Genomic DNA, 13,247 nt, shown 5'->3' with positions numbered 1-13,247 from the left:
GTTATGTTTTGCACAATAAATGAAGTTATATTATTACAGAAACCTACAGGGAATATTTAAATTGATTGTTTGTTTGTAAGCCGATAGAAAGATAGTGCAAGACACAGAAGACGCTCCAGAAGCTTCCCTGGTTCTTTAGCGTGCCAGATGTAATTTTTAGTTGGAGAAGCGGAGGATCGAACTCGCGACCCCAGGTTTCATAGTCAAAACAGTGTTACCACCGGGTCACTGCGTCCGGTCTTATCTAAATTCAAAATGGTTTGGTATTTATAAGGATTCTTAAAGATGGGAAGCCAATTTAATTTAGGGCCAATACACAAGTTGACACCAAAAAGGTTTTCCTTAAATATGACATTTGGGTCACCTGTAAGACCACATCGATCAATTAAAACTTGTCATCGCACATCTTTAACACCCTAGTAGAATGACAGGATGGAAACTATGTAGCATCAAATAAATGAACCTTAAGGTAAAATTTTCAAAATGACATTAAATATTATAATATCATAAACAAGATAAAATCGACTATTTACTCCGCGCGAAGACCACAACAACAAGGCTTTTCCTGTCCGGTCTATAGATCAGAGACCACCAATTCCAAAAGGTACACGAATCAGGAATAAGGTAAATGTATAAAAGGTTATGTTTGGTTAGTCATGTAAACAAACACGAGAAGAGATTTTTTTCAAATTTGAACCTTGTTTTACTGCATTTACAATATTTCGTTATATATTTTGTCAATATTTGCTACATTTTATATGTATTGAAATAAAGTTTTATTAAACGTATGTCTCCCACCATGCCAACGGTGTAAGCAAGAGGTCATCTCATTCACATGAAAATTACTTAAACACAGTATCACTATTCACATGCTTTCCATCCGATATTTTTGTGGAAGTAAGAGAATAAGTAAAAAAATAACATGTGGTATATTTATTTCAATTTATGGCAGGCCGTACACGCAATATTGTTATAATGGAAGACTATGGAAAAACAACTGGTGGTCTCTTACCTGTAACTCAACACTCTATAAAGGTTTTTTTATATATATATTACATTGCACAAATGTACCCCATAATAAGACGATGTGTCATGTACAATTTTCAGACCCTTAGCTAAAAGGTCAATGTCACACTTGGTCAACTGTTAATATGGCATGAACAGTGTCTGTAGTAGTAGGTGTAGTCCGGTCCAGAACTCTGTCATCCGTCTTGGTTAGCATAAATGTTGACGTAACATGCGCAAACACTCAGAACTCTAGCTTAAAGGTCAAGGTCACATTTGGAGATAAAAGATCAATAGTTTTTACTGTCCCGTCAAAAACCTCATCATGCAAACAGGAATTCTTGCATAAAAACTACTTTTTTCACTGGATCCGCCCATGTATAAACGGGAGAAAAATCGTGTGCAAACAAGGCAATTCACGTGCTGTTAATACATGATTTTTATTTTTGAAATGCTTTGTCAGGGATATATGTATGTATTTTTACGCACACTGATATTTGGCATCTGCGTCTTGTTTCTTCCTTAACAACCTCATCTTGCAGCATTATAGGTACAATGTAATCCATAGTATGTTTAGCTGTATCTGTTTCCAACCCTAAACGTACTGCCCCCATCAATGTACGCACTAGCTTCTCTTAGAGTTCACTCTCTTTACAAAGCGTCTGTTCAGTTATTGTAAATAACTGTGAATAAGTAAGTATTGCGTGTAACTTGTGCTATTGTTCGTTTTTAGGTATTATATTTATGATTTTGTTAAGTATCAGTCGGTATGTTTTTATCTAATTTCTCGAAGAATTTATATAAACAGCTTGGAAACTTGACACTACGTTCGTACTTATCCGTACTCCAACTGCGTGTCCGTACTCAATATATCTCGAATGCAAAGTTATTATTCTTGAAATTGTGATCGAGTCCACCAAATTGTGAAATGATATGAAAAATTATTGATAATTTTATGTTTGTAATAATGAGAGATAAAAAAATCACTTAAAAACCTTCAGGATGTGCTTTTGATAATGTTGTTTATTTCCGGGCCATGGATACAGATATTTAAAACATGTTTACCGTTTCCAAGAACAACAGGAATGGTAAATAAACAAGAGCTGTCTGATGACAGCGCGCTCGACTATTCGAAGGATTGATTGAAGAATGGGGTCAAAATATTTCCACGGATATTCAGACAAAAGAAATAAATAGATTAGACGAACAATGTTCCTGTATTACTTTGATTTCAATAAGTCTTGCCCTAAATGGCAATATATGAGCCAATTTCAAAGTCCAAAAAGGGCCATAATTCAGTCAAAATAGTTATGTACTCTTGCCTACAGATGGAAATCATAATGAAAAACAAGTGTTCAAAGTTTAAAAGCCATATGTCAAATAGTTTTGACAAAACATGGACTTGTATGAAAACAGAACCAATTTCAAAGTCCAAAAAGGGCCATAATTCTGCCAAAATAGGTGACAGAGTTATGTTCTCTTTCCTACAGATAAAAACTATTATACTTAACAAGTGATAAAAGTTTCAAAGCCATATGTCAAACACTTTACAAAAAATATGAACTGGTACGAAAAACTTAACCAAGATTTCTAAGTCAAAAGGGGCCATAATTCAGCCAAAATCCTTGATGGAGTTATGTACTCTTGCCTATAACTGGACATGGTGATGATAAACAGGTGCTGAAAGTTTTATCTCAAAAGACTTTGTCAAAATATGAACTGGTACGAAATATTAACCCAGATTTCTAAGTCAAAAAGGGCCATAATGCAGCCAAAATCCTTGATGGAGTTATGTGCTCTTGCCTATAACTGGACATGGTGATGGTAAACAAGTGTTGAAAGTTTCAAAGCTTTATCTCAAAAGACTTTGTCTAAATATGGACTGGTACGAAAACCTTAACCAAGATTTCTAAGTCGAAAGGGGCCATAATTCAGCCAAAATCCCTGATGGAGTTATCTTCTCTTGCCTATAACTGGCCATGGTGATGGTAAACAAGTGTTGAAAGTTTCAAAGCTTTATCTTAAAAGACTTCTGTCAAAATATGAACTGGTACGAAAAACTTAACCATGATTTCTAAGTCAAAAGGGGCCATAATTCAGCCAAAATCCTTGATGGAGTTATGTGCTCTTGCCTATAACTGGCCATGATGATGGTAAACAGGTGTTGAAAGTTTCAAAGCTTTATCTCAAAAGACTTTGTCAAAATGTGGACTGGTACGAAAAACTTAACCAAGGTGTGACGCCGACGCCGTGGTAAGTAGGATAGCTCTACTTATTCTTCGAATAGTCGAGCTAAAAATGTACCGGAATCGTCAAGTCATCACATATGAAAACAATACATAAATCGTCGTAAGATATTTTTATGCAAGAATAGCGACAATACACGTAACGTCTGCAGAAGCCCTTGGGATATGTTTGTGACCTCGATCTTCGGTCTCGGTCACAAACAATCCCGCGAGCTTCTGCAGACGTTTATACACAAAAAAAAAAAACGTGTATTATCCCTACATTAAATAGTAGATGGTATAGATATTCTCCTGGATGAGACTATGTGTGAAGAACAAAACCCAGATCCTTAGCTAAAAGGTCAAGGTCACACTCTGAAGTAAAAGACTAAGAGAACATTTTCACTTTCAAGTCTGTATCTCAACAATCCTTAAACGGATTTTAATATTACTTGGCGCAAATATACCCCATGATAAGACGACATGGACTGGTCAAAGGTCTATAGGTTCTTTTCCCTTTCTGGTCCATAACTTTGTCATTCACTCAGGGATTTCAATATTACTTGACACACATATCCCTCATAATAAGGCAACATGTAATGTGCAATCCCTGACCCCTAGCTCAAAGGTCAATGTTACACTTGAAAGTCAAATATCAACATTGATATTTTGTCCAGCCAGTAAAATATTTTTATTTGTCACATGGACCCAATTACAAAATTATTGGTGTATATTATTTTCAGAATTACTTCCCTTTATTCCTTTTACTATGATGATTTCTTATATTATTTACTCATATTTCCATCAGCTTCAAGGTGGCTGTTATAAAAATTGAATTATTTTTATACGTATAGATGTTACAAGCAATCAACAGCTGTAGATTTTTGAAAGTACAAATTTAAAGCCAAATGTTGTGTTAACATATTGTATATATAGTATCATGTTATAAAGAATATATATTATTGACATATGTTATACTGTAGCCGAGAAAATTTGTTGCCTTCCAGTAGGGGAATTAGTGATGCATCATTTGTTTCTTAAGATATTATTATGCCATTATTTTATATTTGAAACAATGAACTCTTACAACGAAGTATTTATATAAACACAAAATAAACATATTTGTTTGTATAAACACTGTGGCGTGTTAGGTACAACAGACATTAATATATTACAAGACATGTTATGAATTTGTATTATTACTAACAAACAGTCCGTTGCTGTTAACAAATGGCTTTTAGTCACGACACTTGTGAATGCAGCTCTTCATACGCAAACAATTTTATACATGTAGCAATGTTACATGTATAAGTATTAGCTACATATAAAATTAACATGTAACAATAAAATATTTTAGTGACAGGTCGCTACTTCAGGATAATAAAGTATATAAGTAACCTGCAACTAATTCTGCCTGAAGAATATTTCTTTGCAAGGCTTTAATTAAATTCTTTAAGTAAGCATAACAATGACTGGGTTCGATTGAAAAATTTAAATATGCCTAATAAAACAGACCCCTTACAGATTATAAACAGAGCATTATATAGAATGGACTCCAATATTCCGGTAAAAAATTATATCCGTCATTTGTAAACCATTTTATAAAGTACGTTGCCTGTTTCAGAGTGTTTTAGTTTAAACTAATTTGTTCTTTTGATAACATAATGATTACGTTCATTGAAGTCTTCAATAATATTCAAGTAAATTTAAAGTATAGAGAAATGTAACTGAAGCAGCGATCTAGTGCTGTCCGAATTGTTAGTTTTATTTTACTGCGTCCCCGATATAAAGATATTTATCATTCCTTCTTGCAAAATAAAGACAAATATTAAGGGGTCTAATAAATTTTCCTTTTTTTTTTAAATTCCGTCATCTTGTTTTAGAGAAAAACTGCTAAAAGACACATTATGCAATTATTTCATAAACACGATTTTATTAGGTACGTGATACCATCGCACTCATGTATAGCGTATGCATACCGTATTTGCAGTTATCACAAAGTTTTTATAACGGAATGGAAAATGACTCATCTATAGCGTTTGTTCAGGATTTTAGATTTTCTGCACTTAAATCCACAGATACTCTGCGGCTTGAAATAAAGCTGCTGTATTGAATACCCGCCGTGATTTGACCGTAATTTCTCTTGTGTGAAATTATTTACATTTAATGTCACCAAATAACCAACAGTTTTCGAATTAAATGCTTCTTTAAAATATTTAGAATTTGCCGATGATATAATATCACTGGAAAACTCTGGATATTTAAAAAAACACATTTAAATCGAGTGTTGTCGGTTATTAGGTGACTGTGTATGTAAAGAATTTCAAATGGGAGAAATGACATCAAATCACGGTGGCTAATCAAAATGGTGGCTGTATTTCCAACTGCAAGGTACCTGTGCTTAAATCAAGAAATATATTGCATCTGGAATGGAATTTTATTGAACAAAAAATCATCGAGGAAACGGTTATCTATATTTTTGTCAAGCGGCGTTACGTCAATACATTGCATGCGTATAAGTCACGTCTAACGTATGCTTGGTGAGAGGGAGTATCCGACTTGCAACTGAACTTTGGATAAAACTTCACTTGGCAGCAAATCAAAATTATTCATTCATGTTCAGCAGAACAATGAGGTCGGCTACAAAAAGAACAATGTTAGTCTTTGTTTTTCCGCTTTTATAATACTTCGGATTTTAAAGACCTATTTCAATGCAGCATGTGTGTAATTTGGAGGGCGTATTAATGTTCAGATTTCTATGTAAATAAAATCTGGAATGTAGATCCCTCAGAAGCACAGAGAACAAGGCAAATAGAAGACAGACTTAGATCTAGTTGGTGGTAAATTTTACTGTCATAAATTTGAATGTATCAAATTCGTCTTCGTCTGCGAAAACATACAAGTATCGGTTACAGCCTCGACTTTTATATTTTCTTCGACGCACTTAACAGATTTAAATTTATAAGACAGTATCCTAATATTCTCTATCGACTTGATGCATCTACCAAAAAAAAAAACTGTACTTGGAAAATATCATCGAGATTGCATGAATTATTATTTAAATAATAATAACATGTAAATGTGTATAAGTAGGCTCATGTACTTCCCATCTAAATATCAATTACCTGTTGAAAAGCTGCATTCTTTAAGCGAACATAAATGTTGTTCAATAAACAAGAGGGCCATGACGGCCCTATATCGTTACCTGAGTTTAGTTGCTTGCTTAAACAAATTTGTTTGCTGAAGCTTCACTAACAAAATGCAGGTAAGTAGGTCATGGTCAAGATTATTCAAGATAACTTGAGACTGAAATCTGTTTAAAAATTAAATTGGTGGTCCAAATTTCTTTGCTGTAGCTTCAGAAACAAGAATGTAGGTCAGTAGATCAGGATTAAGAATATTAAAGATGAGTATCGAAATCAGTATCAAAAGGTATAAACGTAGTCCAAATTTCTAGGCAGTACCTTCAAAAGCAAGAAAGTATGTCAGTAGGTCATAATTAAGAATTCAAGGTGAATATTGAAATCTGTATCAAACTTTATGCTTGTGGTCCAAATTTATTTGCCATTGCTAAGTCTATGTAAAACAAGGGACCACGCGGGCGTGACCTATACTGACCACAGGGTCATTATTTGAACAAACTTGGTAGAGAACCACTACGGCATAACACATACTAAATATCTCAGCTCCGGACCTTATGGTTTAAGACAAGAATTTTTAAAAGTTTAAAAGTCTATTTAAACCATATGACCCTCAGCAGGTCCATATCTGACCCCAGGGGGATAATTTGAACAATGTTGGACCACTAGATGATGCGACATACAAATATCAAAGCCCAAGGCATTGTGGTTATGGACCAGAAGATTCTATATAAGTCTATATAAACCATATGACCTCCCGGGCGGGGCCATATTTGACCATAGGTGGATAATTTGAACAATCTTTTAGGACTACTAGATGATGCTGCCTACCAAATATCAAAGCCCTAGGTCCTGTGGTTTTGGACAAGACGGTTTTTCAGAGTTTTTCCCTATATAAGTCTAAAAAGCCATGTGACCACCAGGGCGGGACCAGATTTGACCCTAGGGGGGTAATTTGAATAAGTTTGGTAGAGGACCACTAGATGATGCTACAAACCAAATACCAAAGCCCTTGACCCAGTGGTTTTGGACATGAAGATTTTCAAAGTTTTCCCTATATAAGTTTATGAAAATTATGTGAACCCCGGGGCTGGGCCATATTTGACACTAGGGGATAATTTGAAAACTTTTTGCTAGAGGACCACTAGATAATGCTACATACCAAATAAAAGCCCTAGGACCTGTGGTTTTGGACACGAAGATTTTTAAACTTTTTCATTTCGGTTGCCATGGCAACCAGAGTTCTGTTTGGAATCCAATTCTTTGAACAATTTTTTTAAGGAAGACCATCCAATGAACACACCTGAAGTTTCATCAAAATTGATCCGGTGGTTTAGGATGAGATGTTATTTAAAGGAAAGTGTGAACGGACGCAGGACGGACGGACGACCAACGGATGGACGCCGGATAGTTAGCGATCACAATAGCTCATCCTGAGCACTTTTGCTCAGGTGAGCTAAAAAGAGTTGGTTTTGCAAACCGCATCACAGGCTCACATTGCAAAATGTTTAACAATTTTACAAGCAAAAGCAGTATCGACACTAAAACAGCTAGTCTGTACTTTAAATTATGTGTTCATGTGGAATATAAAGTAATGAAATCATAAGTATCAACTGAAGAAACCTTACTATCATCTGTTTTGACTTTGTTCTAGAATTTCGCTCAAATTTTACAGACCATAATTTTAAGTGTATATATCTAAAGTGCTGCATATACATTTCCTCGATATCCGTTTCACATGAAAACTTCACTGAAATTTCATGCGAGTAATGAAACAATCCTTCTTGATTAAAGCATTTAGTTTGTACTTTATTAGATTATGTGGTAAAGTGGTATTATAACATAAAGTATAGAAAGTTTACATACCGACTGAAGAAATCTAAATATTATTTATTTTATTATTACTTTTTATTTTTTTTTTTGGATTTCGTCTTTTAACAAATAATAAATGGTTTTTTACGAGTGTTTACATAAACATTGCCATAAATTCCGTTTCACGTGAAAACATTACTGAGTGTTAAGATATTTTTTATTTTGCCTGAATTGTTGCAAACCATTAAGGGGATTAAAAGCATTTGCATGTACATTACGATAACATCTGTTCTTGGAGATAAACGGATTGATATAAGAGCTTAGATTAGCCGTGAAACGAACTTAAATATTATTGTAACTAAGAAACTCAGCAGATATTTGAAAGTTTAATCGTGCTTATTATCTAGCGAAGTTGAAGTGAATAAATTCTGTTCAGTGGAAGGACTCAATGTGTAGTCTTTAGGTAGCAGTTGGTAGTTTCCAGCCACAGATTCGAATTGGCCAGGTCAAAATCTGTCATTAGAGATAAAACCTTGAAGTGAATGCTGTTTTGATGTTTGAAATATTTGTTGATGTGAATTTGTGATTAACAAGTTTAAGAATGGTATGTTGCAGAAATTCTGTCAGATGCGAATGTAAGCTTGGTGGCATCATTTTCATATAACTGCTTGAAATGCATATATACCACTATCAGCATTGAGCGTCTCGTGAACTGTCAAATGTCATATAGGCCTCACACAATTGAAAATAGTGAAAAAAGTAACCGGTTGTCAGATATTTTTGTCAAGCTCTGCAAGTAATACTTGAAACTGAGTACAGAATGCAAGTGGCCATTTGGCCCTATCGTTTCCCCTAACATTTTAAGGCCAGTTGGAGATGTGGCTAATCTGGGCTGAAATGTCATGTATTTTCGCGGGCTGAAATTATCTTTCAGGTGGCTTGTGGATTTAAAAATCTATGCTTTGTATGAAGTTTACTATGTATTTTATTTCTTCTTCAAGTAAGATGTAAACCGGTATCTTTTTATTTTCAGGTCTGCATCTCGTAAGATATCGGAAGCCGTCTAACTTGGCCACATCGCTCGGAAGTCCGAAGTACTAGAAAAAACCGCCATCTGCTACCTTAGTACTTTAATGTTCCTTACGTGTTGTATAATGAATGAATCATATACGAATATATTTAGAATGTTATAATGCGCATGCTCAGTATCTTCCCGCCACACATATACCTGAAATAGCAAGTGGTCAGTAAAATTTAGAATTATCAACACGTGTTTGTGTTCTCTCACTAGCACACAATCTGTGGCTATATTATAACAGAATAAACACCAAATACAACATTGTGTCAGAATACTTTGGATACAGTATGTCACAGTAAAGCTTCTGACAATAAAACAGTGCATAAAAAATCAAGGTATTCTTTTAAAAAAAATGTAACGTTTACAAGTGAATTAACTTAAGATGGAGAATAATCACCAACAAAATCCTCGAATGGACTGGAGTTCAAAGGACTTAAACAATGCGTTTAAGAGATTCAAGGAACTTGCGGAATTCATGTTTAAAGGACAGTTAGCTAGCAAAACGGAGGAAATTCAGTGCAACTATTTAATGTTGTGGGTCGGCGAGAAGGGACGACAGATATACTCAACATGGGACTTATCCAATGAGCAGAAAAAGAAATTAAAATCATATTACGACAAATTCGAAGAATATTGCAAACCAAAAAGTAACATCATATATAACAGGTATCTTTTCAAATCCAGAACGCAACAAGAAAGTGAACCATTTGAACAGTTTGTTACAGAATTAAAACATGATCTTATAAGGGACCACATTGTTTTCGGAGTAAGATCGGGCAAAGTCAGAGAGAAGTTAATCATGGAAGGTTCTGAGCTGACACTAGAAAATGCATGGATGTAGCCCCATACGTATGAATTGAGCCAGTCGCAAACGCAAGCCATCGCAACCGGATCGCAAATACCTCAACAGTCTGTTGATGCAATAAATCGACACCGGGGACGAGGAAACGGCAGGCGTGATCAGACTTCATACCCGAAAGACCGGAAGATGCCGCAGCAGCAACAAAGAGGATATCAACGCGGACAGAACAAAAAATGCGAACAATGTGGAAATAAACACACGAGTGCTTTAAATAACTGTCCAGCACAGGGACAAAAGTGTTTCAACTGCGGACGTATAAATCACTTTTCTAAGCAGTGCAAATGTAAATCAGTGCACGAGTTACATTACGATGGTGACAATTTGGATTACAAATGCGAATCGGACAGTGAGAATAACCAAAAATTCTTTGTACACACGGTAAATTCTTTTTCATCTACTCCTGATCAAGTTATTGTAAATGTTTTGATTGTCACGAAAGATAATTTATCAAATGTAAATTGCAAAATTGAAACAGGGTCACAAATCAATTGCATCCCAAATCACACATTTAAGCAGTTAAACCTTAAGCACCCCAATGCAAGGTTAACATCCTACACAGGTGACCGATTGTCAGTGCTTTGGAAAATACAGTTACACTGTAAATACAATAACAGGTTAGTGTGTTCCGATTTCTATGTTATCGAGAGTTCTGCTTCCCCACTTTTAAGCCTCAAAACATCTGTATGTTTAGATCTGATAAAGTAAACATACGCAATCAACAAGAATGAATCCATTGGTAAATCTGACCTTGATAAGGACAGTGTACATAGCGAATATAAAGAATTGTTTCATGGGATAGGGTTACTCCCCGGAACATGTTCATTGCATTTGAAGAAAAATGCTGTTCCCGTTGTTTGTCCACCGAGAAAAGTACCTTTTGGATTGAGAGAAAAGCTCAAAGCAGAGCTCGACTCAATGGAGTCAAAACAAATCATTTGTAAGGTTACGGAACCTACAAATTGGGTTAATTCACTTGTATGTGTTGAAAAACCTTCAACTGGGAAGCTAAAAATTTGTCTAGATCCTAAAGCATTAAATGAAAACATACAAAGACCCTACTACCCACTACGTTCCATCAAAACTTCATGGTGCCAAGTACTTTAGCGTACTAGACGCGAACAAAGGTAACTGGTCGATTAAGCTAGATGACCGCTCCTCCTCACACACAACATTTAACACAGTATTTGGACGGTACAAATATCTAAGGCTGCCTATGGAAATTCTAAGTTCTCAAGATATTTTTCAACGGAAAATTGACGAGGCGTTTGAAGGGTTACCAGGTGTGACGTCAATAATTGACGATTTACTAGTGTTCTGATGCACATGTGCAGATCACGACATCAACATAAGGAATGTCCTTGACCGAGCAAAGGCAGTAGGTTTACGATTTAACCCTGACAAACTGAGAATAGGTCTGACAGAAGTTAAGTACTTCGGTCACGTGATAAATGCCGATGGACTGAAACCTGACCCTGAGAAAATTAGCGCAATTCTCAAAAATGAAAACTCCAGCAAACCACACTGAGCTAGAAACCCTGCTGGTATGATTACATACCTGACCAAATGCAAACCTCGCTGAAGTTACAAGCCCCATGCGAGAGTTTTTACGTAATGACGTAGAGTTAAGATGGAATTCCACCCAAACTGAAGCTTTCAACAAGGTCAAAGCGGTACTTATGCAAGCACCTGTACTTAGTTACTATGACTCATCCAAGCCTGTTAGGTTGCAAGTGGACGCTTCATCCAAAGGACTTGGTATATGTTGTTTGCAAAATGGGAAACCTATTGCATACGCTTCAAAGACACTAACATTGACGTTATGCTCAAATTGAGAAAGAAATGCTTGCAATATTATTTGGTTGCAATTGATTCAAACACTATATTTACGTATGTTTACGGACGGCGCACGATTGTTAAATCTGACTGTAAACCGAAAGTATCGGTAATGAGAAAACCACTTAATAGTGCACCGTCTAGGTTACAATGGATGTTGTTACAACTTCAAGATTTTGACCTTGACGTAATACACTGTAGAGGTAAAGAAATTCCTCTTGGAGATGCTCTCAATGGAAATTACGTAACGGACACATTTCCTGATCGTATTGATGGATTAGACACTCACGTAGATACAGTACTGAAATCGCTGCCAATTAGCGATCTGAAATTGCAAGAAATTCAAACTGCAACTCGCAAAGATGCCCAGTTACAGACGATTATCAGTGTCATTTCTAACGGATGGCCTGAAGATAGACAAAATTGTCCCTTGGCTGTGTTAGATCACAGGAATCATAGAGACGAATTGTCTTTTACGGATGATATTATATAAGGGTCAAAAATCGTCATACCAAAGTCATTACGACAAGACATGACTATCGCTGTGCATGTAGGTCAATTTTGGAGTAGGAAAAACGACTAAACGGGCTAGGGATATAATGTTTTGACCATCAATGTCAAAACAAATTAAAGAATACGTACTTCATTGTCAGATTTGCAACAAGCACAGAGACTCAAATACCAAGAAACCATTGCATCACCATGACGTGCCCCAAAGACCGTGGCAATTTTTATCATGTGATCTATTGATTTAAACATATTTTATTTCAAACATATGTGCATATTACATTTTACAATTTACAATATCAATATTATACATGTTGAAAAAGGATAAGATCCGAAAGCTAAGCTTATAAAGGTCTTCTCCTATATGGGATAACCTACAGTAAATTTGGCGGTATTACATAATTTGTTTGAAATGTATCATCGAACAAACATTTAGCTAATATGCATTGAATAGAAAAAATGACATGAAACAAAATATTAGTATCAGGTTAGGAATTAGCAAATTTTGAAAAGAATCGAGATTAGAAATCGAAGTTTATAGTATATATAACAATAAAAAAAATAGAGAAATTTTATGTATAAGAAGATTCCGTCCGTTAATATGAACTGCATAGACAGATAATATTAGTGTGATCTATTCACGTGGAATGGTGAAGATTTTATGGTTCTTGTTGATGCATATAGCCGGTATTTCGAGTTTGACCTATTGACCAGCACTACAAGTACATCTATCATTAGAAAACTTAAAGTACATCTCAGTAGATTTGGTATCTGTGAGAAACTTA

This window comes from Mercenaria mercenaria, chromosome 7, assembly GCF_021730395.1.
Source record: "Mercenaria mercenaria strain notata chromosome 7, MADL_Memer_1, whole genome shotgun sequence".
Taxonomy (NCBI): Eukaryota; Metazoa; Mollusca; class Bivalvia; order Venerida; family Veneridae; genus Mercenaria; species Mercenaria mercenaria.
This window is presented reverse-complemented; position numbering follows the sequence as displayed.